We start from the raw sequence: 27713 nt of genomic DNA on the forward strand, positions 1-27713 counted from the left end.
CCAGTAAGCAGTTTGACCCAGCAGGGAGCCTTACCACAGTGGAAGGGGCCGATGCCACCCTCCTCCGCGATCGGCTGCACTCCCGTCTTAGTCGGTATCTTCCCAGCGTGTCCCGCTGACGACATTCAGCCGCGTCCAGTGGCGGCTATCGGCTCCAGGTCTCGGGTCAGCATCGGAGGTCGGCAAACGGTGCGAGTTCGCCGTAAAAACAGTCGGCAGAGGTCTCAAAGGAATGCCAGTGACATCAGTGCGTGTGTGTCTCCGTTTTGACACGGTGTAGGCAGGATTGAAGGCAGGATTTCGATGCAGGATCGGACGACTTGCGGAGCCGGGAGCGCACACGTCCGTCCCGTCCCCCCACTGCTATGTTTAAAGTTGTTATGCAAGACTTTTCATTCCTATTTGTATTCTTTCGATTTCTCTTGCATTTCTTTATTGAGTCTCTGATTTTTATTGCGGGTTGTGAGTGCCCGCAGACTGACGCTGCTCTCGCCGGGCTCGGTCTGCCGCCGCACGCACCCAGGGTCAGACCGGGCACCCCCACACTGCTCTGGTTGTGTTTTTTTCCACCCTGGGATTGAATCGCTGCAGTGGAGGAGCCGGTGCAGGGAGCCTTCGCCTGGCTGCAGCTCTCCAGGATGTCAGACGTGCGAGGGTCCAGCAGCAGCCCGTCCCTGAAGCGGATGGAGCCGCGGCTGGCCGAGATGCTGCCCAAGCCGCCCACCTGCAGGAACCTCTTTGGCTGCTTTGACCGGGACAAGCTGAGGCGAGAGCTGGAGAAACACCACCGGGAGAACGAGCTGAAGTTCAAGGAGACGTGGAACTTCGACCCCCGGGAGGAGAGACCGCTCCCAGGCAGGATGGACTTGCAAGCTGTGCCCAGGAACGCGGTGCCCGGGTACTATAGCACACCCTGCCCCAACAAGAGGGCGCACTCGGCTCCGAGCCTGGACGTCAATGGCAACCGTTGGGACACTTTTCAGGGAATATCTGGGGACTTTGTGGAGAAGTGTGGCTCACTGGTTAGAGGAGGCAGACCTGGAAGCAGAGGTCAGCCCGGGACCAGGGTTCAATTCCCGGCTCGGCGGGGTCTTGAGTCCTAAAATGTCCATGGACTCGACAATTCTCGCTCCGGTGCCTACTCGATTCATGGCTTCACACTCTGCGACTCTGGGCAATAGCTTGCTTAATCTCCACAACGGCCCCTCGCGGCGGGATGCCTGGCTTTCACCTTGCGGTTACCCTGCCGGGGTTATCTCACAGGGGAATACCAGGACGGGTTCCCTAAGCAAGCGCTTAGAAACCGCTCGGTGATTTGCGCTATATAAATTCCTGTACATTTACATTTATATGACTTGCGAGAGAATGGAGACAAGCACACGGATTCGCTGGAGCACTGTTCCGGGCAGCGGAAAAGACCAAACATTAAAGATGCGTGTCCTCTGTCGAAATCCAGCAAGACAGAAACGGACGACCCACCCGGCAGTTCAGTGGAACAGACGCCCAGCAAATGCAACCCCCGATGACATCAAACATAAGAATATATATGTATTCCTTGCGAACCAGGGAAGATGTATAAAGTTTTTTACAGACAGATCAGATTCAGTTCAGTCATTAAAACTTTATTTGGTTTGTTACAACCATAAAAGTTTACACTTTACATTTTGTAAAACTTTTTTAAAACACATAACATAATACAATCATAAAATGCGACACATAATCATAGCACGAAAGATACCACGGCTCCTTTAGGTACTAATCAAATATCTTCCTAAAATTATTATAATCACAATAATCATACATATATATCCAAACCTTCCAAACAAAAAATACATACATTACTGTTAAAAAATGCAGACATATCGAGAGACTCTCTTCGACTGACTAACCTAGTCTTCTTCATCAGAGTTGCCCGCAACTTGCCCCCACTTTCTCTGGACATTCATGGATAGTGAGTGACCGGACTATGTCACTCTCGTCTTTTCTCTTATTGCTCTCTCCTCCTACGCTGCACTGCATATTTTTTGCAAATGCTGTATTTTTTTCCTATGATTTGCTTCCTTACTGTCGGCCTACTATGTTATGTAATGTCATTCTGCTGTTTACTGTGTGTATGTAAAGCGCTCTGATACTTTCTGGTTAAACTAGCTCTATATTAAACTTTAAAAATAAAAAAATAAATAACACAAGAATAAGACAGTGGATGGTTGACTGGATGCATGAGTGAAGGAATGTGTGACAGAGTGCATGTGAGATAAGTTACTGAGTACCTGGGGAGACGTGGCCTGGCGCGCAGCAAGATGGCCACACTGTAGTGTTTCTCTGCGGCCGCCTTTATAATCCTTCATCATCCTGCTTTCTAACTGCCCAGTGCTAATAACTGTTGGGCTCATAGGATTGCTGCAGCACTGCGCTATTGGAGGCTGCTTTTGGTGTGAGGAAAGGAAGATTGCGAAGCCCGGCGCCGAGGGTTGACAAACTGACACTAGACTGCTGGGAGCTGTGCGACCGCGGCGTGAAACACCCGGACCATCGCTGCACCCGTAGACGCCTGCAGCCGATGCAGCTTGTACAATCACCAAGATTGAGGGCGCCGCTACGGAGATAAAATACTGCCTGTCGTGCCACCACCAAGGCTCCCAGGTGTGTCGTTGCGGGAGTTGAGGACCACCGAGGGTGAGTGCTGGACATGCGAGCAGAGGGCGCGGGGTGCCGGAACTACGTGAGCCGCCTGCTTTGCATGCGGGAGTAGGTTCTCGCGGACTGAGGCGCGTCTCTACCTGTGTGCACAAGACACAGCGCCCAGCCAAACATGGGCGTAGGAAGTGTGGGGGACATATCCCCCCAGATTTTGGAGTGGGGAGGACAAGGGTGGGGGATGAGGGGACAAAAGAATTTCCCCTCTCCCTTCTGTTATACGCAGGGCCATAAGCGCGCTAAAGCGCTACCTAATGGCCCTGTACTTGACCTGTGACCTCACCTGCCTGCAGTCAAAGAGGCCACCCGCCCTCTGCCCTTTGTTATTCTGCAGTAAGGCTTGGCCAGTCTGGGAAGAGCAGAGAATGAAAAAAAAACTCTTTCCGTCATGCCCAGAGAAGGCAAGGACAGTGTCCGCTTCTCCTGCTCTGCTTCTGGTAGCTTCCCTCCTTCTCCTCTCTCTTTATTCCTCCATCTCTTTCTGTCCCGCTTATCCTTAAGTGCTGATTTCAAAAGACAGCTGTTACATACTCTCTCTTGCATCTCCTTTTCTTTATTTATTCCCCCGTGAAATGGATCCAAAAACGAGCAGGACACTTTGGCTGGAAATGTCCTTATTTTCTGACAGGGTTCTATTCCAAAGTACAACCTCGGGACGGAGAGAAAAAAGTATCAAAATAAGAAAAATAATTAAATAACCAAATAAAGCAATAGAGAGTGGTCAGCAGACAGGCCAGATTGTTATTTACACCCATGCACCTTAGCGCTGCTTTACAGAGTTTTCCAGTGAAGAGCTACTTTCTTTTTATCTTCTTTCTTTTAACAACATTGTTTTCCCAGGGTGGGGAAGTACACCATTCAAAAAGGGACTGCAATACCTGGTTGAGGGGTGGAGTGGAAAACGTTTAATATGAGCGTTTTCAATGGTTTTAATTAGTTTAGTCTATAAAATGTGTACCGCAGCTCTGTGTTGAGGGATTTGGTCTTTTTTAAACCAAATTGCTTACATTTTGTAAGGATATAAGCATTGGACATTGAAACAGGTCCCTTCCTGGTCCTGTAGTCATGTTCTGAACATTTCAGGCAAAATCACTTACTGATTTCTGAATAATGAGTTAAAAAAAGTTAAGGTAACCATGTTGTTCCTGCTTACATTTCACATGCTTTGCTCATGCATGCATTCAGGGTTTGCTTTTTACAGGGTGTTGTTACTTTTTTTCAGACAGCATTTTACTCTTGTCCAATGCCTAATTTGAATTAAGTCTCAGCACAATTGGGTTGTAGCTGAAGGCAGTGCCAGTTTCTCCCAGTGGGGCAGTATGGTGTTCAGTAGGGGAGAGAATTTGGCACTCTGGCCAGAGCTGCCAAATTTGGAACTGGAGCACCATTTTCAGCCTTCATGACCAGTCCACCAGACCACACTTTTGACAGAGCTCTTTCCGATGCTACACCTTAGAAGGCCCAATAGACCTTAGAAGCCCTGCTGTCTTAGCACCAGCAGGTGGACCCTAACGGTGGCAAGGGTGAGTTAACCTTGAAGGCCTGTCCACCACAATCCATGCAGTTCACCTCCAGTCTTGCGAGCAGGCATACGAAGAAGCACACACTAGAGCGACAGTGACTCTGTCACTGAAGCCAGTCCACCTCGTCCATTGGTACCTCCATTGGACTTTTTCAGCACTAGTAGTGCAACTTACCAGGGGTTGGTAATGTTGGATTTGCATGTACATTAAACTTAGGGGGTGATTATAATGGTGGTAGGACTGCCACATCACCGAGTCGTTGACAGTCCCACCACCATTGATGACTGCATTACTGCCCACCATATTACAATGGCGGGCCGTTCCCTGGCAGTCGGAGAGACCGATCGACACGCACACTTCTCCCTTCCATAGGGAAGGGAGATGGCTGGGATCCTTGTGTCTTGCAGAAAGGAGAGAAAAGGGTGTATCTGCTCTCCAGGAAGGATATACAATGCAGATAGGGCCAGAAGAGCCACTCTGGCATTTCCTTTGTGGGCTGCAAGCTAATGATGCTTAATTTAAGTTGGTGTCTGCAGGTGAGGCGTAACTGTATTCTTTGTTAGAGACCGGTACATTATTTAAACCATTAGACTGTAAAACCGAACAAGAGAAAGGCATTAAGAGTTGTTGGCAGAAGGAGGAAGGGAAATATGGAAAACTGAGAAAAAGGAGAAAGCAAAGATGAGAAAAAACCTGGAAGAGTGAGATAATGTGGAGAGAGAGTAGGTTGGTGGACAAAGAAGGCAGGAGATGAAATCAGATAGACAGCCTTGGTATTCAACAACCAAGTTCCGCCACAGATTCCCTCACTACCACCCTTTAATAGTGCTGCTCAGGTCTCCAAAACCACTCTCTCAGATGCATTTAATTAGTTATATAGCGCCACTCATACCAGTGCAGGGTGTCAGAACTTTACATCATTCACACTACACAGAGACAGTCAATCATAGGTGTGTAAATCTGTGTATAGGAAATGTTAAATAAAACTACAGGGTGTAGGAGTCACATGTCATCCATACTTGTAGACAGTATTGTTTAAAAGTGCTTGGTCTGGATGTTGGAAAGTGGGTTAATAGTAGGGGCAAATGTATATCTGTCCCCGGCAATAAGGACACTACCTCAATATATAGCTCCCTACCGGTCTTCGAAAATTATTCTCATGCTCAAGCCTTGGTAGCTTGGCTGTGAGCAGGTATGTAAAGCATTTAAAAACACCAATTCAGTAAATAATTAAGACACAACACACAATAAAAATCCAACACCAATTTATAAAAATACAAAATATTTTTCTCTTTAAAATGAACAAAATTCAATGTAGGGAACCAGGAATATGACTTTTTAAAAATTTTGCATGATATAGAAAATAGAAACGTATATCCCCTTTGGTACATCGGGTCACGCTGGACCAGCTTAAAGTCAAAGTTTCAGGCCGACCAGGATGAAGCCCTGTGGGGCTACTCCTTGCGGTAGGTCTCGTTCAAAGTTTTTACCTTCTGACTTAATAACATTTCTGGAGCTTTTCTTCACGGGGTCCGTCAAAGCTCTCAGCCAGACCTGATTCGGTGAGGGTTCACCGGCTTGCCTTGCAACGAACTCCTGGTCAAACTTATTGATGTCCATCCTCCGGAGCTTTCCAGCGGTACGAGCTAGGGATGCAGGCTGGCACACAGTTGATGATGGGTGGCTTGGCTCTCATGGTTGGCCCCGGTCACCTTTTCCAAGTTCGGAATTAGAAATGTTTGCAGAGCTTTTTCTTGCAGGGTCCCTCAATGCTTTTCATTAGGCTGGATTTGGTGAGGGTTCGCCAGCTTGGGTTTCCGCCTACGCCTGATCAAACTCTGGAAGTCGGACCCCTGGAGCTTTTCAGTGGGAGGAACCTGGACGGCAGGCCAACTCATGGTTGATGGTTGTCGGCTTGGCTGGCCAGAGTGAGTCGGTCCACTTATGGAGCTTTTTACCAAAGTTGCTCCAAACTTCTCCAAACCTCTGGAACTTCTTCTTGAAGTTTTCCAAAGGGTCTCAAAGTGTCCAAAACTTACTCCAAGGGTCTGGAATCTCCAAGTTGGTCCTTGAAATGGACTTTAGTTACCACAATCCACTGGACAAAACCCTTTCAAATTCACTGGTAGTTCTCCAGGCTGGGGATTCTTGGTGGTCCAGGTGTGCTCTGTTAACCTCCAGCTTGCAGGGAGTCCACTCTTTAGTCCTTTTGAAGCAAGGTAGTCCATAGGACTGTAATTCCAGATTGTGCAACAGGCACAATCTTCAGTCAAGGGCCTGGTTGGTTCAAATCAAACTCCTCAGCAGGGACCCTTCTTCTCCCAAGTTTGAAGCAGCATCATCTGAGAGGCTTTGTCCCTTTCAGATACTTATTCCAAGTTGTCTGGGTCAAGAAGACACTCCTGTCCAATGAGGTGCAGGGCAATGCTCCAGGGTATGACCACACCCTCTAAAGTATGGCATTATTTTCCCCAAAGAGAGCACATTTTCTCCAAAATTCATCATGGCTGATTTTCCAGCAGAGGGAGAAGAAGTAACTAAACCAGCCTACAGGATGGCTTCATCTACCTAGGTCCACACCCCTTACATCTGGGAATTTCTCCTTAATCCCCCAATCTGACTGTAGGAGAGGTGTAAATGAAAGTGATTTTTCCAGCTTGTCTCCTTCTCTTGAAGAGCATGGTTTACTACCCCTCCCCCTGGCTCTGGCATTCCTATGCCCAGAAACCTCTACTCCCAGACAGGCCTCCTAACTCTAGGGGTCATTTATCACCTCTTCAAACAGCCAGTCCAATCCACTTACCTCTGACAAATCAAAGCACTAGAGGGCTGAATTGTGGCTTGCAGACAAGAAAGTCTTATAACTTCTTGTCTGTACATTTTAGAATAAATTCAACAATACCACATTGTTGCATTTATCATGAACATTCTTCAGAGTCCTTTAATCCTAGCTGTATGGCTTTCCTTTCTCCAGTTATTAATTAATAACCTCTTGCAATGTTAACCTATGGGCTGGGGATCTGCAATGGAAAAATTAACTGGCCAATGTCTCCAATACCAGGGCCTATATAAGGATCCTCCTTATACCTACAGGATCCCCCACCCCTAGAATACATAGGAAAGACTTTAGGGGTTCTGATTATATCATAATATTGCAGACTCTCACTTCACAGTGCTCTTAGCAGAAAAGCCGGTTTTGGGAAGCACTATACTACAATGTAGGCAGTGAATGTGCAATTTCACTAAACCCAGGGCATATAACACTCATTTTATAAGGGTCCTCCTAGTAGATACCTGACCTCTAACCCATGGAACGCTATGGGGAAACCCTGGGGATACCCAATAAGCCCCAACATTGTAGTTTATCAATTTGTAAGTGCCCCAAACCCAAAAGTCAAGATTGGGCACAATTTGCATTTTAAAAGCAGTCCTCCAACACGGGCCTGCTTTTAAACGGACCTCAGGCTACAGCAGTGCACACATACAAGTGCAGGAAGGGCTGCTGGCCTCTAAACCACTATGCCCTAATATATACTAGGGACTTTAAGGTCCTTTCAATCCTCATGCCCTATTATGTACTAGGGCCGTATAGGAGAGGTCATGTCAATCATGGAGGTACTCCAACCTATAGTGCACCCTATTGTATGTAGGTGTTTTTACTGCATTTGTAAGTGTCTCTTTCAACATAGCACTGGCCCTGGGACTGGTTAGTTAGAGGGGCCAGGGTCAGTCAGAGTGAGGTACCACCAGTACAAATCAGCAAAAAGATGGGGAGTGCCAGGGCACAGATGGCTTTGCAACACTAGAGAAGCACAAACCTAGAATTTAAACATAACATGATTGGGTGTTCTCTTTAATAATCAGAATTGATTTCCATCCTAATGAACCCATTTTCCAACCTTAGGATAATGAAAGACTGGAGGAAAATCATAACGTTCTAATCTATACCTTGCAGTTTTCATGCAGCTCTTTGATGACGGTTAATAGCTCACTGTTCAATGTTAGGATTTTAACTTATAAACTGCAAATAGCAAAAGAATCTCTCAGACAAAAGCAGTAACTCGCTGACCTATTTGCATTATATGCATTTTGTGATCTGTGCGGTACACGTTCTTTGCAGCAGGCATATTACCCCACTGTGGCTACCTTACTAGGAGTCAAAACTTCAACTAGACAAACCGCCGATCTCTCTCAATAAAGAACATTAAACACCAGAGTTATCTTCACATTTTTATTGTTACCTGGAAATTGCTGGAGACCAAGAACGCAGCAGCAGGTACTTTTCAAACCATAATGCACTTGCAAACACGACGCCCCACCCTGAGTCAGCGACCTTTTTTGCTTGGTGCATGAAGATGCAAGATTCATATACCTGTTTTTTTTAACATTTAGTTTGATTACTATGTGAATGTAAATAACAATAAAGCATAATGCAAACTGTGACTACATGCCTGCTTTTGTCAATATTTCACTTCAAAACTATGCAACTGTATTTGTTTAACGGGCGGTGATTTGTATGGGGTCAATGTAAAGTCCACAAGGTTGTCCCTGTCCCCCCCAGAATTTTAATGTCTCCTACGCCCCTGCAGAAAAACATAGAAAGCTAACTGCGGCTGGGACCTACGAGACCCGACCGAGCCGCTGCTAATCCTTGACAAGGCGCCCGGTCGCGCACAAGAAGCTCACTGCGGCCTGGGAGACACTGCAAAACTGCTAGTAATCCCAGGTGAAGTCATTGTTGTATCAACGCTGCTGTTCGGAGGGGAGCGTGATCTATTTAAATCACGCTATCACTGAAATCGGCCAGCTTTCACATCACCTTGTTCTGCGGGATTGCTGATAACTTGCTGACTTGGAGCTTACGTGAGAGCCCTGAGCTGAACATTAAAGGTGGTAGCTCTGGAGGCCCCCGCGCTTGTTGTACGATCGGGGCTGGTCCCCGTTAGGACCTGCGAGATACTACTGATTAGAATACACAGTGATGCTGAGACGCGAGGGGGGCACTGCATAGACCTGAATGTTCCAGTGTGGCCAACTAGCTAATCGTCCTGCTTGCTATTACACGAGTGCCACTGACCTGTGGGTGCGGGGTCAGTAGGGGGGGGGGGGGGGTGTCTTGTGCTGGAGACTGAGCACGGAGCATTCCTGACCCGCCACAAATTGCACGAGGGACGAGAAGTGCACCAAAGAACAGTCAGCCATTAGCAGGTGGAGGCAGCTGGAGGGCGAGGACCGTGGCCTGAGACACGCCGAGCAGGCGCTGAAGACCCACTTGCTCAGCCGTACCCGTATCATTTGTGAGAACGCCACTAGCCCGCTCTCAGTAACTGATCCCCTGGTGATAGAACAACAAACATCATAAAAGCTTCTGATATCAAGCGTCACCAGTTCTGACGCCTCGTGACTGCCTAACATCCGGTAAGGGACTTTCCTGAAATCTACCGCAGCCATGGGCAAACCGGAAAAGAATCAGCCAAGGCTCACATTTTAATTGCATAAAGGGGGAAAAGCCTCGCAAAATGCGGCGTCGGACTCGGAACTGGACTCGGCTGCGCAGGCTCCGACCGCCCTAGAGAAAACGCTATCCGCCATCCAGGCCAGCCTGCAATCTATTGATGGCAAAATAGAAGCTCTCAATGGTCGAATGGACCATATGTCCTCAAAACTTGATTAACAGGCGGTTCATATCGGCGAGGCTGAACAACATATATCGGATGCCGAAGATGGCTTACAACAGGTTGCCGCCAAAACCACAGACATAAGTTTTCGGTTAAGACAGTGGGATCTGTCTTTGGTAAGATTGGGTTGCTATGGGGTGGACATACTGTGAGGGGGAGCAGCATGTTTTAGGATATTGCATCAAGGAAGATTGGAAAAGTTGAAAATGAAACCTCAAGCACCCACTGGTCTGTTACACCTTCTTAAGTTAGTAGTTATACAGTGCATACTTACATAGCTCCCATCAGAATACATCGCGGCCGGCCCGACTGGGTTGTAGGCGACATGCTGTGTTAGCTAAAAAATCCTTCAGTAAGAACGTAATAATCATGACCCTGCACCCCACGAAGCTGCCGGCCTGTTTCAGGTTGTAGGCAATGAGCTGTGTATTCCTACTGTATCAACAATAAAGGTTTGGGGGGGGGGGAGGAGATTGGGTTGCTAAAGTGGGTGGGGGGAGGGAGTTTGATACAACTTAGGATAATTGCAGGCAACAAGATCAGAGTGGCCACTATGGTAACGATCCTCTACATGACACCAGGGATACCAACCAATGCATGCAACAGACACATCAGAATGTACACGCACTGATAATGGGTGAGGATTACCCGTGTATGACATGGAATGCTCGTGGGCTAAACACCCCAAAAAAAATTAGACAGGTACTGAACTACTTGGACAGACATAATGTGCAGATTGCTCTATTGCAAGAGACACATCTGAGCAAACACACAGATGCTAAAATAGCTCAGAAATGGGCACGGTTCTGGCTCGCATCATCATACTCCACTTACGCACGGGGGGTGCTTGTTAGGTCTTGCAGAGAGACCTATTGGGGTGAAACGAGAAAGTTAAACCAGGAGGATTGCGAGTGCGGATTTCCAACAGTTCACGTGAAATCACGTGACCACAAGCACGCGCATTTCCCCACCTCAAAGCCATCAGCCTCCCTCCCACAGGCTTCCCCAGCGTGCGCAGTGCGCGCTGGCCTCCCTTCTCCTCCCCCCTAATTGCTTGTTTTCACGGCCGCCAGGCCGTGAGCTACATCAAAGGGTTCGGCTCCCTGCCCCCTGCTTCACGGACGCTTCTCAGGCTCCCACATGTAGTGATCCGAGTTTCTCAAATGAAAACCGAATTCAGAACACCCACCCAATCCCCTCAGGCGTTTTTCTTTCCCTCGTTAAACAATCTTGTAGTCTTTCCATTTCGCCATGCTCTGCCCTAGCTCCTTGCACGCCCCTCGCCTCCCCCTCAGCTCTCCTGTATTACAGCTGGTTCGCACCTCCAGCTGTCACCCCCTCCCCTCCACTCCACAGCCAGGCTCAGTTTCAAAGGCAGCCAACCTGGGAAGCCACCTCTAGTACAACTCACACACACTAAAATATTGATTCTTTTGCACAGTTTCAATCTCCTGATGCATATATTTGATCTCTCGTTCACAAATATCGGATTCTGTTTCTGCGCCATGTACAGTCTATTATCTCCCCTTCCCCTTCACCAATCAAAAGCTCTTAATAATTGTGAGCAAGCGCTTTTAACTAGGGCACATTTCTGCTGGTTTAGTGCTCCGTTGGGTTCTGTTTTGTACAATGATGACGGCATCTAAGTGCCTTGAAGCAGAAGAATGACCAGGTTACTGCAGAGGGTTCGACACAGGTGTTCAAGAAGTCTGACAAAACATTTTGTAGGCCTTGTCCGCCGTCTCTGTGGTTCCCACCTCATTTCGACGTGTGGACCGGCCTTATTTCGATGCTTGCGTCAGGGAGACAGTTCACATCGCAGGGCACAAATCACCACAGCATTGTGGGCCATTCATCCTTCCAAGGTCGCACAAACGTCTGCTTTTTTCAGTGCCAGGATACTGTTCACGCTGAGGCTGAGTTTACAAATGCACATATTCGTTTACTCTGTGTCTGCTTGGCCTTGTTAGGACAAGTGAATCAACGCAATGTTTTGCACAACTTCGTGCCAGACAACCACCCACGTATTACACTTAAATAACCCAGTCATGACTTTTCACTTGTGAGTGTAGTGAATATGCTACTTACCAGTATGCATCTGTTCTTGGCATGTAGGGCTGCTGACATTCATATCGGTGCATAGATCGCCGCCTAGTGTTGGGTGCGGATGATCGCACATTGTTGTCCTGGAAGAGTCTTCGAAGTATCACGAGATAGGTGACTCCTCCCCTGGACTACAGTGTGCATGGGCATCCCCTCCATCCTTAAATTGTTTTTCGCCATTGTGGCAGAGATGGAGTGTAATACAGTGAGTGATGTCCATGCTACATAGTAATTCTGAATGCTACAGCTGCTACAGGCGCCGGGGAGGAGGGTGGGCGATATGAATGTCAGCAGCCCAACATGCCAAGAACACATGCATACTGGTAAGTAGCATATTCGGTTCGAGGCATGTGGGCTGCTGAATTCATATCTGTGCATAGATTACATAGCAGTCCCTCTTGTTAGCGCCGGCTGCCCGTGCCAGCTGCAGCAGTCTGAAAAAGAGTTTTGAGAACAGCCTGTCCTACAGCTGCCTGCTGTCTTGAATGTACATCTACGCAGTAGTGTTTCGTAATATGTATGTATAGTGGACCATGTGGCTGCTCTACATATCTCTTCTAAAGGAATATTCCCCAGGTAAGCCATGAATGCTCCTAACTTACGTGTGGAGTGTGCTCTTGGAGGAATGGTTAGTGTGCGTTAAGCCTTTGCATAGCAAATTTGTATACACTTAACGATCCATCTGGCTATTCCTGCTTTGGAAATGGGGTTGCCTTTGTGCTGCGGAGAAAAGGCAACAAACAGTTGTTTTGTCTTCCTGAAATCCTTTGTTCTGTCTATATAGTACATAAGAGCCCTCTTGACATCTAATGTGTGTGAGATCTCTCTGCGACATTTTCCGGATTAGGATAGAAAACTGGCAGTTCTATGGTTTGGTTCATGTGGAACTGCGAAATCACCTTAGGCATGAATGTAGGGTTGGTGCGTAGTACAACTCTATTTGCATGGACCTGTATGAATGGCTCTTGAATGGTTAGTGCCTGGAGTTCACTAACTCTTCTCAGTGAGGTAATGGCTACTAGAAAGCAACTTTCCAGGTCAGAAATTGAATCTCACAAGAGTGTAGAGGTTCAAAAGGTGGTCCCATCACATTCAGGTTCCAGACTGGTGAAGGTGGGGGTCTGGGAGGGATCACTCTTTTGAGTCCCTCCAGAAAAGCTTTAATGGCAGGCACTCTGAATAGTGAGAGGTGCTGCCTGCTCTGAAGATAAGCTGCTATGGCGGATAAATGTATACGAATGGAACTGTACACTAGATTACATCTGTATAAGTGCAACAAATAACAGATAATGTTTTGAATTGATGCATTCATATGACAAACCTTTTCCATTTAGCCGCATAACATGCTCTGGTTGTGGGTCTTCTTGCCTCCTTGATGATATTCATACATTCTGGCGGCAAGTTGAGGTAGCCAAATTCTAAGATTTCAGGAGCCAGATCGCCAGGTTGAGCTGTTGCGGATCTGGGTGCTGAATTTCGCCATGGCTCTGCGTTAAAAGTCTGGGTGTTAGCCGCAGTCTTTGATGCGGTACCACGGAAAGTTCTACTAGCGTGGTGTACATGGCTGGCGTGCCCACGTTGGAGCAACCAGGATGAGTGTCATCGAGTGTTGCTTCAGCTTGCATGCCACCAGCGGTAATAGGAGGTGCTGGGGGAAAAGCGTACGCAAATCTGCCTGACCAGTTCATCCATATCGCATTGCCCTGTGACTGCGGATGTGGGAACCTGGCGGTGTTTTCCCTTGTGGCGAATGGGTCTATCTCTGGATGACCCCACTGCTGGAAGTACGGTCGGAGTACTGATGGATGTATCTCCCACTCGTGCATCTGGTGGCTGTGTCTGCTGAGCAGATCCGCCATGTGGTTGTCCTTGCTCGGGAGGTGTTCCGCCATGAGGAAGATGTTCCTCTGAAAGGCCCACTTCCACATGCTCTGAGCCAGATGAGACAACTGTGGAGAGTGTGTTCCTCCCTGCTTCTGTATGTAGTACATGGCAGTCATGTTGTCTGTCCAGATCAACACGACCTTGTTGCACAGGTGTACTTTGAAAACTTTAATTGCCAAGAAGATTGCCATCAATTCCAGCAGGTTGATGGGCATCTTCTTCTGCTGTGTTGTCCATTGTCCCCGCACTGTGTAATGGAGGACATGAGCTCCCCATCCTTGGAGAGATGCGTCCGTCGTCAGTATTATCTGTGGTACAGGCTCTTGGAACGGTCGGCCCTTGCAAAGGTTTTGAGGGTTTCACCAATGCAGAGAGTTGTATGCCCGACCGCTCACCAACACTAGGTCTTTCCATTGTCCTTGAGCCTGATTCCACTGCCGTGCCAAGCACTCCTGAAGCGGGCGCATATGTAGTCTCGCGTGCGGGACTATGAAGATGCAGGAGGCCATCATGCCTATCAACTGCATGAACACTCTTGCTGGAAGCGAGTGTTGGGGTCTGAATTTTTGTATCAGCAATTGCATGCTGTTTATCCTCACTGAATTTGGCTGAGCTTTGGCTGCCAGAGTGTCTATTGTCGCACCCAGGTACAGTCGTACGTGGGCGGGCTGAAGATGTGACTTTGGATAATTCAGCGAGAATCCTAGACTGTGAAGAAGATGAATGGTGTGGGACATGTGGCTGGCACACTGCTGGGCCGTCTTTGCTTGAATAAGCCAGTCGTCCAGATAAGGGTAGACATGTATGTGCGGTCTCCTTAGGTGTGCTGCTACTGTCGCTAGGCACTTTGTGAACACCCTGGGTGCCGTCGTTACTCCGAAAGGGAGGACTTTGAACTGATAATGTTGATCTTGAATAGTGAACCTGAGATACTTTCTGTGTGATGGGTGTATGGGTATATGGAAATAAACATCTTTCAGATCTAGTGTTGCGAGGAAGTCTCCCTGACTGAGTAACGGTAGAACCTGCTGTAAGGTGAGCATATGAAAATGCTCTGACAGAATGTATCCCTTTAGAGGCCTTAGGTCCAGTATGGGTCTGAGAGACCCGTCCTTTTTGGGTATTAAGAAATACAGAGAGTACACCCCTGAGCCTTGGTCTTCTACAGGCACGAGCTCTATGGCTCCTTTTTGCAGCATGCGGACGACCTCCTGCTGCAATAAGTCTAAGTGCTCTGCGGACATAGGACGGTGTCTTGGTGGTATGTTGGGTGGAGTGGAGGTCAGCTCTAGACAGTACCCGTACTGGACAATGTCTCTCACCCACCTGTCTGTGGTGATGGATTTCCAGACCGGCAGGAACTGTTGCAGTCTCCCCCCAACAGGTGGTATATGGTCGGGGGGCAGTGACAGGGCGTCACTGTTTGTTAATGGCAGAGGATCTGGAATTGTTGTTTCCTCTTTCTCTGCCCTTGATGTTGTTTCCACGATATCCACCCCTGTTGTGTTTATTGTGAGTGGTTTGTGTACCTCCTTTATTATAATGTGTTTGCTGTTTGTTTTGGCCTCTTGAAGGTCCTCTATTATTGGAGCGACGAAAAGAGCCACCCCGAAACTGCTGTGACTGCAGAGCCCCCATGGACTTTGCAATCTCGGTGTCTTTTTTAATCTTTTCAAGGGTGGTGTCAACCTCAGGTCCAAATAAATAGTCCGGGTTAACTGGCTGATTGAGGATAGTAGTTTGTATTTCTGGTTTGAATCCCAAGATTTTTAACCAGGCATGTCTTCTTAACATGACGCTAGTGTTAATGGCTCTGGCTGCAGTGTCAGCTGCATCTAGTGCGCACTTGATGGAAGCATTGGTTATAAGCTTTCCTTCTTGGATTAGCAGCTCCGCTCCCTCCTTCTACTGATCTGGTAGGTGTTGCAACAGTATCTCAAAGGTATCATAATGGGCCCTGTCATATCTGGCTAAGAGTGCCTGAGTGTTGGCAATGTGCCAGGTGTTAGCTGCCTGCGCTGCCACCCTTTTTCCCGATGTTTCCAGTACTTTCCACTCCTTGTCAGGAGGAGGGGCATCACCTGTAGTCTGGGAGTTTGCTCTCTTACGTGCATTAGAATCAACTAATGAGTCCAATGGCAACTGTCCTCTTATATAAGTAGGGTCCACAGGTGCCGGTTAATATTTCTTTTCAATTCTAGGGTTTAATACCCATGCTCTGGTGGTGTCCTTAAAAATGTCATCAGCATGCTTAAGGACCCCTCTTAGCATGGGCAGAGTCTTGACGGTTCTTTTCGAAGTGGAAAAGGTGTCGACCAGAAAATCTTCCTCAACAGGGTCAGCATGTAGTTGCACATCATGGTTACCCGCCGCTCTTTCAAAAAGGGTGTTGAAGGCAGTAGTGTCCTCAGTAACAGATGCTTTTACATTGTATGTATGTGTGTCAGGGGCATTCTGAGGATCCCGAGTCAGCTGGGTCTGCCCATGATTGGTTCGGATTGTCGGGATCAGTGTCCACATGATAAGTGGCATCCTCATTATCATCATCCCCTACATCCACATCGGAGTATGTGGGTGAAAAAGACGGAGGTTCTTGTCCATAGGATGGCAGAGGTTCCACAAGAACTGGTGATGTGGTTGAATCCCTCTTCTTCTTTAATGGAATCTTATATGACTCCATGGGTGTTTCTGGTATTATTTTCCTCTTATACATGGATAGTCTACCAGTGTCCGAGTCGATGAACTGCCTTGACTCCTGTTCTTCAGGCTCCTCTTTAGCCCCTAGTCCCGTCGACACTCCTTTATTGGCTCCGATACCCTTTTTCCGTTCGAACATCTTCGGTCGCACCATCGGAGGCAACCCGAATTTGATTGGTGTCGATGCGGTCTGAATTTTTACGACCAACTTCGGGGTTGGGGCCTTCTGCGGTCCGAACGTCATAGCCTTTTCTTTGATGCGTTGGAGTGACTCTGACACCTGTTTGTATACGAATGGGGTCAGCTTTGTCGACTCGACAGGGTCCTTGGAGCCATTATTTGTCTTGGTCTCAGGCCTTGTCCGAGGATCGACCCCCTCTCTCGGTTCAAGCCTCTTGTCTGTGTCGACTCTTTGGCGCCGACTTCGTCGGTTCGACAGCCTTGACCTTGGTCTTCGGTGCCCCAACCTTCGGCTGGATGACCCTTTTGAACTTCTCTGTATCGATGGCCTTCTGTTTCTTCGGCTCCGAGGAGTTTGAGGCCTTGGAACCGTTTTTGGTTTCGTTTTTGGTAGTGATGCTTTCGGTTTCTTTGGATCGACCGATGGTATTTTTGAAACCGATGGCTCTTTATATATGTTCGTAGCCGGGCCTTTATGCGGGGCTGTAGAACGATTTGATAGATCTTGGGTAAGGCCTTGTGGCGATCCCTCGACCTGAGCCTTATCGAGTGCTTCATAGTCGGCCCCCGTATCGACGGTTGGGCCTAGCTCCTCGCCGGAGCTATCTTCTACGGCCCCAAGGGCCTCTGCGTCATCTCCTACCTCATCGACAACGTTTTCTTCTTCTTCCATTAGCTCTTCATCATCGGCGTCATACTCTGAGTCATGCTCCGAAACAGGATCCGAGTGTTCTTCCCGATCCTCCAGATCAATGCCCTCTTCGCCTTCGGTCCCGAAGATGTTTTCTGGATTAGGCGCTGATCTCTGCGACTCTAATCGAGCCGCGCGTCGAATCCGAAGAGTTTTCTTTGACCTGAACCGGGCACAGGCCATACAGTTGGCTTCGTTGTGATCCGGGGACAGGCACTTGTTGAACACCGGGTGGACATCGATGTGCGGGTATTTTGTATTGCAAAGTGGACACCTCTTGAATGGGCTTCTTTCCATCGTAGATCGAAGATCTGGTCGAGTGTGGAAAAAAACCGTCTGATTCCTCAATGTCCTCTCGAAGCAAAGTTATCGGTACCGAACAAAACTATACCGACGCTGTCGAAAGCCTTTTGGCTTTGTAGAAAGTTTTCCTAACTTGAGCTAAGATAGTAACATCCGAACCCAATGGCGGAAAAAAACAATCTGAGGAAGGAGGGGATGCCCATGCGCACTGTAGTCCAGAGGAGGAGTCGCCTATCTCGTGATACTTCGAAGACTCTTCCAGGACAACAACGTGCAATCATCCGGACCCAACACTAGACGGCGATCTATGCACAGATATGAATTCAGCAGCCCACATGCCTCGAACACACTACTTAAAAGGAGGACACTCACGAGTGTGCACAATCGTTTTGTAACCCAAAACTCAGTTATAAGCGCACCAAACCGTCCAGGGCAAATTCGTGCACAAAGTTCCCTTTCATTGGCACCATCTTTGTGTGGAACCCTTGCTCGTGCATGCAGAGAGTACACATGAGGTCTCAGTAAGAAGGGCACACAACAGTCCAGGTGAAGTCTCACTAGTGGCTTGACACAATGCAGCAGAGAAGGCAGTCAGTGCAAACAATATTCAAGGTAGTCTCACTAACATGCACAAGCAGTACGGAAGGTGAGTTCCTACCAGTGACTGCATATAATACTCGGAGTGAGATCTCTCCAATGAATGCACACATCACCCTAGAATTTCTTTTAGTTATGTGTGCACACAATGCAGCAAAGAAGGCCTCACTACTCTGTGCAAACAATATTCAAGGTAGTCTCACTAACGTGCACAAGCAGTTTGGAAGGTGAGGTCCAGCCTGCCCAATATTTTTATTTTGCATAGCTCGGTTTCCATATTCCCAATGTTTGCCACATGCTGGCCATTTTCCTCGGACTTCACATTCTTTCTTCCTCTAATGTTTTGCCCTCAGTAATGTTTTATGCTAATAATAACCATCACAGCGTGCACGTTTTTTTTATACAACGCAATGGAGGCATTACCAAACTCCGCACTACCCAAAACGCACGTCTTCTACATCTCCCACCTCCGAGCCCCTCCATCCACGTCACCTTCCGCCTCAGACAAGACTTCATTACATCCCCGGGATTCGACGCCCCTCCCGTCTAATTTTGATGTGTGCGCGTACTTGCAGCCCACTAGTCCTATTGTTGTCTCCCCGCATCACATCCCTTCCACTAATCCCCTCTTTGTCTCCCAGCGACATTTTTTTTCTTGCGCTGAATGTCTCTTGCTTTCAGTCTTTGACTGCCTGTCTCTTTTTTTTCCATTGACCTTCTGTCTGCCTGTCTTTTCTACTTGGCCTCGCTCCTCTCTTTATGCTTCTATCTCACTCCACTACCTGTCTCTGCCTCTCTCACTAACCACTGCCTGGCTTGCCTCTCTCTGTGACTGCCTGTCTCAGCTTCTCTTTGACTGTCTCTCTCCTCTACCCCTCCCGTGCGCGTGCTCTCTCCTGAGTCTGCTGCCGGTCTCTCTCTCTCTCACTGTATGCCCCCCCCCCTTGCGTGCTCTCTCCCCTCTACAGCCCCCCTCTGCCTTGCTCTCCATGCCGTAGTCTCTCCCTTTATCTTTCATTTATGGCTAAGGCCCCACCAGCCACAACCAAAACAAATCCCAGAAATATTTTTGAATGGGGCGAGGGATTCTGCGAGTCAGCTTTCCATGAAAGAAAGCCACAGGGAGGGGGAGCTCACAGCTCACGGGCGAGTTTATGGCACCCCAAAACAGTTGTCCCCAGCTCTCACACCAGAAACCCATGTGGAAGACCGTAAACGGCCTTCAAAGACCATCTTCACACCTCATGACATGCTCCCACGGGGTGGGAATGGTAGGGTCAGTCGCCAGGGCCTCCATAACAACTGTCCTACCAGATTCCGGCGGGGACTTTCCAACCGTACCGGTGTTCATAAAGTGCACGAGTGCGCCCGGCAGGCGTCTGAAGAGTGGAGTTGCAATCTGTATGTATATGTCAATGGTGTTGAGCGCTTTCTTCAGCAAAATGTATAACCTACAGGCAGCAGGTCCTGTTTCCTGAAGCGTGGACTCTTACTTTTAACTCTTAAGATAATATAAAAAGTGACGTAATGTGGAGAAATAGCACCGGCCATTGCTCAAGTACTAGTAGGCAATTCAGTTTGTGATGTGTGCTATATTAAAGACCCGCAGCATTTTTTATGTAACAGTTCGCGCTCGAGCCCCACCCCCCACACTTCTTATCCAGGTCACAATATTAAAACCACATGCAGTGATCAGAGTTTCTCAAATGAAAACCGTATTCAGAACACCCACCCAATCCCCTTGGGCGTTTTTCTTTCCCTCGTTAAACAATCTTGTAGTCTCTTCATTTCGCCATGCTCTGCCTAGCTCCTTGCACGCCCCTCGCCTCCCCCGTATTACAGCTGGTTCGCACCTCCAGCTGTCACCCCCTCCCTCCACTCCACAACCAGGCTTCGTTTCAAAGGCAGCCAATTACTGTTTGCATCTTTCCGTGGTACCGAAAGAGAGACATGCAAACACACAGACACACAGACACACGTGCGCTCTCTCTCTCGTTGCCTCCCCACCCTCTCTCACACAGAGATTCATATAGGCACAAAACACAGACTCAAATACGGACAGCCACAAATCAGTGCAAACAGATGATAAACACAAAATGAAAGATAAAGACACGAAATGCACAAGGAAAAATAAATAATCACAGGGCAATGTAAATAGGTGATACACACACACACATTACATACTCGAAATAAACAAACAAAACGAAATAGGCAGCGACAGAACAGAATGTAGCTGGCTTCAATATTTGTCAGCCCATCCAACCCCCCTCCCGCACCCTTCCTTCCAAGCATCCAGCATGTATATGTTGGCACTGACATGAGCTCATATCATAGTTCATGTGCAACAGTGTTTGAGGGGTATTTTGATATTTCCTAGAAAATGTAATAACATTTAACTTTGTGCCTCCATAGGTCCTTGAGGTCCAAGAAGACCATATACACACAGCTCACATAACTCTAATTAAATCCGATCTCAAATCCACAGACGCAGCAGTGCACTGTACAATCATTACACGCAGGAGGCAGCCAGGGCAGCCGAGAGTGCACGTTTCTCATGCATGCAGGGAACTCATAGCATCAGTTTCACTCACAGGGTACGGAGGTTCACTCTCACACAAGAGGTAACGTTCTCTGTCTTCACTTGCCAGGGCAGGAGTACCTACTCACAGCACCACTCCGCACCACCACAGCACCACCTCAGCACCACCACAGCACCACCACAGCACCACCACAGCACCACCACAGCACTACCACAGCACCACCACAGCACCCCCACAGCACCACCACAGCACAACCACAGCACCACTCAGCGCAACCACAGCACCACTCAGCGCAACCACAGCACCACTCAGCGCAACCACAGCACCACTCAGCGCAACAACAGCATCACTCAGCGCAACCACAGCATCACTCAGCGCAACCACAGCATCACTCAGCGCAACCACAGCATCACTCAGCGCAACCACAGCATCACTCAGCGCAACCACAGCATCACTCAGCGCAACCACAGCATCACTCAGCGCAACCACAGCATCACTCAGCGCAACCACAGCATCACTCAGCGCAACCACAGCATCACTCAGCGCAACCACAGCATCACTCAGCGCAACCACAGCATCACTCAGCGCAACCACAGCATCACTCAGCGCAACCACAGCATCACTCAGCGCAACCACAGCATCACTCAGCGCAGCCACAGCATCACTGGTTCAAATATGTTCTCTCAATGTTTCAAGCTTTATTACAAATATCACAAAAAGATGTTAATATTTCACTTCTGTTCTTGGATTTTCGTCACAATAAAATACACTGAACTTAATCTTCACAAAAGTTAGTTACAAAAGTTTAAGCTATTGCCATTATAAATTATAATCACTTTTATTTAAGTATTAATTATTTAAAAACATTAAAAGCCATTGTTATTTGTAATATCAATACATCTAAGTCACATAAATACAAAACATGTTGCATTACAAATGCTATAGGTGTCACATTTGCGAAAGTTATAACTATTTGGCATTGTAAATGACAGCTATTAATTTAGATATTTTCAAAAACACATAAATAAAAAAAATTAATTTACAAGACCAATAGCTCAAACTTTCCTAATGCGAGACCTATTGCATTGCAAACGCTTGTTTTGATCAAGAGGGGCATCCCATTCCGGCCCACACACACACACACACACTGATGTAGAAGGCCGCTGGGCCATGGTGCAGGGCAAACTGGGCATGACCAATCTCACGATTATCAATGTGTACGGACCTGTGATAGATGATCCCACACAACTTTAATACAGATGCTTGCTATTTTATGCTCATGGCCAGAAATGGCATACTGTGGGGGGCGATCTTAATACGCATCTTAACCCGCAGGTTGACAAGTCTAATCCAACGGGTGCCCGTACTCTTAAAGAAGCTCAATGTATTTGCGAGGCTATGGCAGAACTGGGACTGATAGATGTATGGCGGTTGCATCACGAGCAGACACAAGAAGGCACACATATCACACCAGCATATAACAGCTGGTCCCGTCTAGATTATTGGTTACTAGACGAAGAAGCGAACAGCTGGGTCGCTCAGGTCTACCAATTGCCCCGCACCCTATCAGATCACAACCCCGTTTACCTCCACCTACGTATCCTAGCTAATCCACGTCGTCCATTTACATGGCGTTTCCGAGCGGAAGCGCTGCTTAACCCCACTTATAACAAGACCATTAGGACTGCCATCATTCGTTATTTTGAAGAAAATACGGGTTCAGTAGACAGTCAGGCATCCTTTTGGGAGGCATTCAAAGTGACAATAATGGGCGTCTGTATTAGTACCGCGTCCGGTATTCTGAAAGACATCAGAGGTCAAATCTCCAAACTTGAGACATCCCTAAATGAACTGGAAAAGGAATATTGGACAACTCCCTCTAACGCTACACTAGCCCGCATCCACAAACTTCTCGCGGAATATGACAATTTGGCTGAAACCGAGGCGAAGTACAAAGGGAGGAGACACGTAGCTAGGGCGTATGGCGAGGGTGGTCGACCAGGCAGGATCCTAGCCACCAAATTACAATTCCGTGCAAATCACCATCAGATTGACAAGATAGTTGATGGTGACGGGTCAGAACATTTTACCCCACAGGAAATAGTGGACCAATTCAGGAACTGTTACAAGACACTATATACCACACAGGGACACGTAGATGAGACAACTATGGCAGATTATCTGTCAGACATAGCGTGCGCATGGTTATCAGATACCCACCTGACACACCTATCCATACCCATAGATGAAACTGATGTCAAAGACTCTATTATATCTCTTCCCAGTGGCATGGCACCGGGCCGGATGGCATAACAGCAAAATTTGATAAAGCTTACGCTGACCTTCTTGTTACTTATCTACTAGAAATGTATGCTGAGGCACACAATACAGGCATCCTACCCCCCTCTCTGAGGCAGGCCATGATCATAACTCTTCTCAAGAAAGATAAATCATCCATGTTATTTGAGTCCTATCGCCCTCTATCATTGATTAATATAGACGCAAAAATATTAGCAAAAATATAAGTCACAAAAATCCAACCTTTAATGCCTCTTCTCGTGCTCCCTGACTAATCTGGCTTTGTGCCGGAATGCTCCACCTCCCATAACCTGCGCACTATTTTCTCCATGTTTCATATACTCAACCCCGACTTACCGGTAGCCGCTATCATGCTTGATGCGGCTAAAGCATTTGACTCCATAGAATGGGGCTATATGTTTCACATACTGCGCAGAACGGGGTTCCCTGAGGTCATAATACGGTGGATCCATATCTTATACACGGACACCTCAGCCAGAGTGTGCGTGGGCAGTACCACCTCTGCGTCGTTTGTGATAGAACGCGGCACCAGGTAGGGATGTCCGTTGTCTCCTCTTCTCTTTGCCCTTTTGCTTGAGCCACTTGCCTGTAAAATCCGACAATGCCACAGAGCGGCGGCCCTTAATTTTATTCATCAGCCAGTAGGCATATCGATGTATGTGGACGACATGGTCCTTTTTATCAGAGAGCCCCAACAGCACTTATCTCCTGTTCTCCGAGCATACATCAGATTTGGTATGTTCTCTGGTCTCACAATAAATTGTGAAAAATCAGTCATTATACCATTAACAACAATCACATCCAAGCCTCTTTTGGAATATCCTTTGTTATGGAAGACAGATCCAGTTAAATACCTTGACGTCTGGGTGCACCGTAATCCCGAAGTGGTAGTCCGAGAAAATTATGGCTATGCTTATGACACACTGGTACTACAAGTGGACAGACGGTCGCATCTACCGCTGTCCTTGGCAGACCGTATCACAGTGATAAAAATGGTTATCCTTCACTGTTTCCTATACCTTTATTTCAAAATACCGATAAAACCGACTCAACATTTCTTTAAAACCATAAGAACTCAACTTTTACGCTTAATATGGGGCACTGGACAGCCCAGAATTAGCTGGCAAACACAGACACTGTCGTATGACAAAGGGGGTTTTGCTACACCAGATTTTTCTGTATACTATCTCTGTGCTCAGGCCCAGTATGCGTACTACTGGTTCAGAACACAGGATTTTATACCACATGTAGCCGTAGAGGATGGGGATGCCCATCCCGCCCCACTTAGTGGCATACTGACGCATGTGCATAGAAACACGCCAAAAAAACGAAATCAACACACTTGATATGACCATTGCGGCGTGGCAAGGGATAGGTGATAGAGCACAAAAACTACCATTGTATGCACCTGCACTGCCATTAGCCCATCATGCAGCCTTATCAGTCACCGGAGAGACGGGTCCTCTAAAATCGTTAAAAGAAGCTGGCATTACTCATTACCTCATCGTCCCTCCCTCGCTTCCCTTCCTTACAAAATTGAGGCATCCCTGCCTCACCAGACACTCGTACCCACGCGATTTGTCACGTGGGGACTATATATAGCCCCCAGCCCCCTCATACCTCCTGTTTTTTTCTGTCTCACCACTGTGAGACGCGCGTCCCACGCGCTGGCCGTTCTGCGGAGCTGCGGTCTTTTTCTCTTTCTTGGGGGCTTCTCCCTCACTTGCTATCGCCATCCTGGGTCTGGCGGCGCCGACCTGGTGTATGCGAGCCTTCCCCACCGCGTTGGTGTTGTTGCGGTGCACTTCTCGGCGGCTGGGCGGTTGGGTTCCGGGTGACGGAGTCACCGGCCCTGAGTGGCTGGGGCTGTGGTTCCGGTTCGGATGGCCGGAATGGAGGCGGTGGCTGGCGGATGTGCTGTAGCTTCTTGGCTGGCTGTTTCCGATGCTCCTATGCGGTAGGGGCCTCGTTTGAGGTCGTTTTTTTATGCATTTTAATGTTTTTGATAATTGGTTTCAGTGTCTGCGAGGCTTCGTTATTGGTTGCCTCGTGTATCCTTTGATTCTATTGGTTTTCTCCCGGCTGGGGCTGTGTTACACATTATTTAAGGGCTTGCCTTGGCTTTCTGCCCTGTCAGTTTCACTATGGCTAAAAGGACTTCGAAGCGCTTGAGGGTTTTGTCCTCCTCTGATGAGGATGGTGAGGTGCCTGTCCCGGCTCGTAGGACCAGGTCCCAGGGTCCGGTGGATTCTTCTGCCCTCCTGTCTGCTTCTTCGGTGCAGTCCATGATTGAGGCTGCTGTGTCTCGTGCTTTGGAGGCGAGGGGTGCTAAGCCACGACGCAGGTCTTCTCGTGTTGCGGGGGGTCCGGTGGACTCTCCCTCTGAGGACTCGTCTTCTTCTTCTTCGGACTCTGCCATGCCTTTTACATCTTCGGGGAAGTTTGTGCGTAGGGAGGAGGTGCCTGCTATTCTCCAGCACATCAGGGAGAACTTGGGGTTTTCTCCTTTTGCTGCTCCCATGGGGTCCGAGGACATTTTTCCCCAATATGTTAAGCCTCCTGAACTCACTATGCCCTTTCATGGCCGCATCAAAGACTTGATTTCGGGGGAATGGCGGGACCTTGAGCGCGCCTCGGTTCCTCGCTTTTTACAGAAGCTTTATTCCCTGGAGGAGGGGGAGGTCTCTCTTCCTCACTCTGTGAAGGTGGATGCCATGTTGGCCACTCTTATTGGGCGCACTTCTATTAATCCTGAGGATTGTTCGCCTTCGGATGCCACGGATAAGAAGGTGGATGGTGCGCTGAAGGCCTTTTCCGCTGGGAATTTGTCTTTGCGTGCTGGCATCTACTCGGCGTATGCGGCGCAGTCTATGGTGTCTGACTTTGGCAAGCTGGCCACGGCTGTTCAGGAGGAGTCGGACTGCTCTGGCTTGCTTGTCCACATGGAGCAGCAGGCTAAACTCTTGGCTGACGTCTCTTCAGATGTTCTTCGCTCTGCGGCCATGACCTCTGGCTCCTTGGTTTTGGCTCGTCGGAACTTATGGATGCGTGACTGGAAGGCTGATTCTTCGGAGAAGTCCTCACTCCTTAAGATTCCCTTTGATGGCAAGTTGCTCTTTGGTGACCAGCTGGATAGTATGGTCACTAAGGCATTCAAGGACCGTAAGCATGCTCTGCCTTACAAGGGTAATGCGTCTGCCTCTGGTTCTCGCCGTTTTTGGAATCCTGCTCCTTCCTCCTCTGCATCTTTTCAGTCTTAACGCCAGTCCTCCAGGAACTTTTCTGCTCGTCAACGCCATTTCAGGCCCAGGAAATCTTCGGCCTTGCCTGGTCCCAAGCTTCCGGCGGATACCTTCAAGAGGAAGTCCTGACGTCGACTGTGTTTCGCCCTCTGGTCCTGTGGGCGGGAGGCTGATGTCTTTCCTGGTCGCTTGGCAGCTGGATGCAAGGGATCGCTGGGCATGGACTATTGTCAGGAGAGGCTATCTTATCGACTTTGTCGCCGTTCCGCCCGGCTGGGGCACTATCCTTACTCCACTCCCCAAGTCTCCGTCCAAGAGGGAGGCTCTACTGGAAGGGGTTCGGGATCTTCTGTCAAAGAAGGCGATCGTTCCGGTCCCGCTGGCGCAGCGAGGTCTGGGATGTTATTCCATTTTGTTTCTGGTCCAGAAGGTGTCAGGGGGATTCCGGCCGGTTCTGGACCTGAAGAGGGTGAATGGTTGGGTTCGGACCGTTCACTTCAAGATGGTGACTTTGCAGTCCATCATTCCGTTGGTGGGGGTCCGGGACTTCATGACGTCTATCGATTTACAGGACGCCTACCTTCACGTTCCTGTGGCTCGGACTCATCAGCAGTTTCTTCGCTTTGCGGTTGGCGGCTTCCACTTCCAGTTTGCGGTTTTGCCATTCGGGCTGAAGTCCGCCCCTCGGGTCTTCACCAAGCTCTTGGCCCCCTTGGTGGCCCTGGACCACTGTCAGGGGATATTTTTACATCCTTATCTGGACGACTGGTTGGTTCATGCTCCCTCTTTCCAGTTGACTGGCGTTCACACAGACTTGGTGCTGGCCGTTTTGAGGGGGCACGGCTTTCTTGTCAATCTGGGCAAGTCGTTCCTTGTTCCTTCCAAGGATCGTCTCTGCATTGGGGCCAGATTTCGGACGGATTTGGGAGTGGTCACTCTGCCCGAGGCTCGGGCGGTCAAGATTCAGTCTCACATCCTGTCTCTGCTGTCCGATCCAGTGCAGGTGGCGGCGCGTTGGCTGCAGGTTCAGGGGGATATGGCTGCCACGGTGTTTCTGGTTCCTTGGGCCAGATTTCATTTGCACACACTGATGGCTCATGTTCTGGCGCATTGGTCTCCCCATTGCCTTCCCCTCTCTTTTCCGATCCCGGTTTCCCCTCAGATCAGATCTTCTCTGGGTTGGTGGCTGGTTCGGGGTCATTTGCTGAAGGGTGTCTCTCTCTCTCTCTCTCTCCTCCGGCTCCGGTTGTGGTGACGTC

At 48.5% G+C, this 27713-nt stretch overlaps 1 protein-coding gene and 1 pseudogene across 3 annotated transcripts in view; one reads left to right on the top strand and one right to left on the bottom strand.

The window, feature by feature from the left end:
• CCDC18 (coiled-coil domain containing 18) overlaps positions 1-27713 on the bottom strand; it is a 1483839-nt gene that overhangs the window by 1326135 nt on the left and 129991 nt on the right. The window lies entirely within an intron of this gene.
• LOC147747447 (cyclin-dependent kinase inhibitor 1B-like) lies at positions 639-1538 on the top strand (annotated as a pseudogene).

The sequence above is a fragment of the Lissotriton vulgaris genome, chromosome 1_1 (genome assembly GCF_964263255.1).
Source record: "Lissotriton vulgaris chromosome 1_1, aLisVul1.2, whole genome shotgun sequence".
Lineage (NCBI taxonomy): Eukaryota > Metazoa > Chordata > Amphibia > Caudata > Salamandridae > Lissotriton > Lissotriton vulgaris.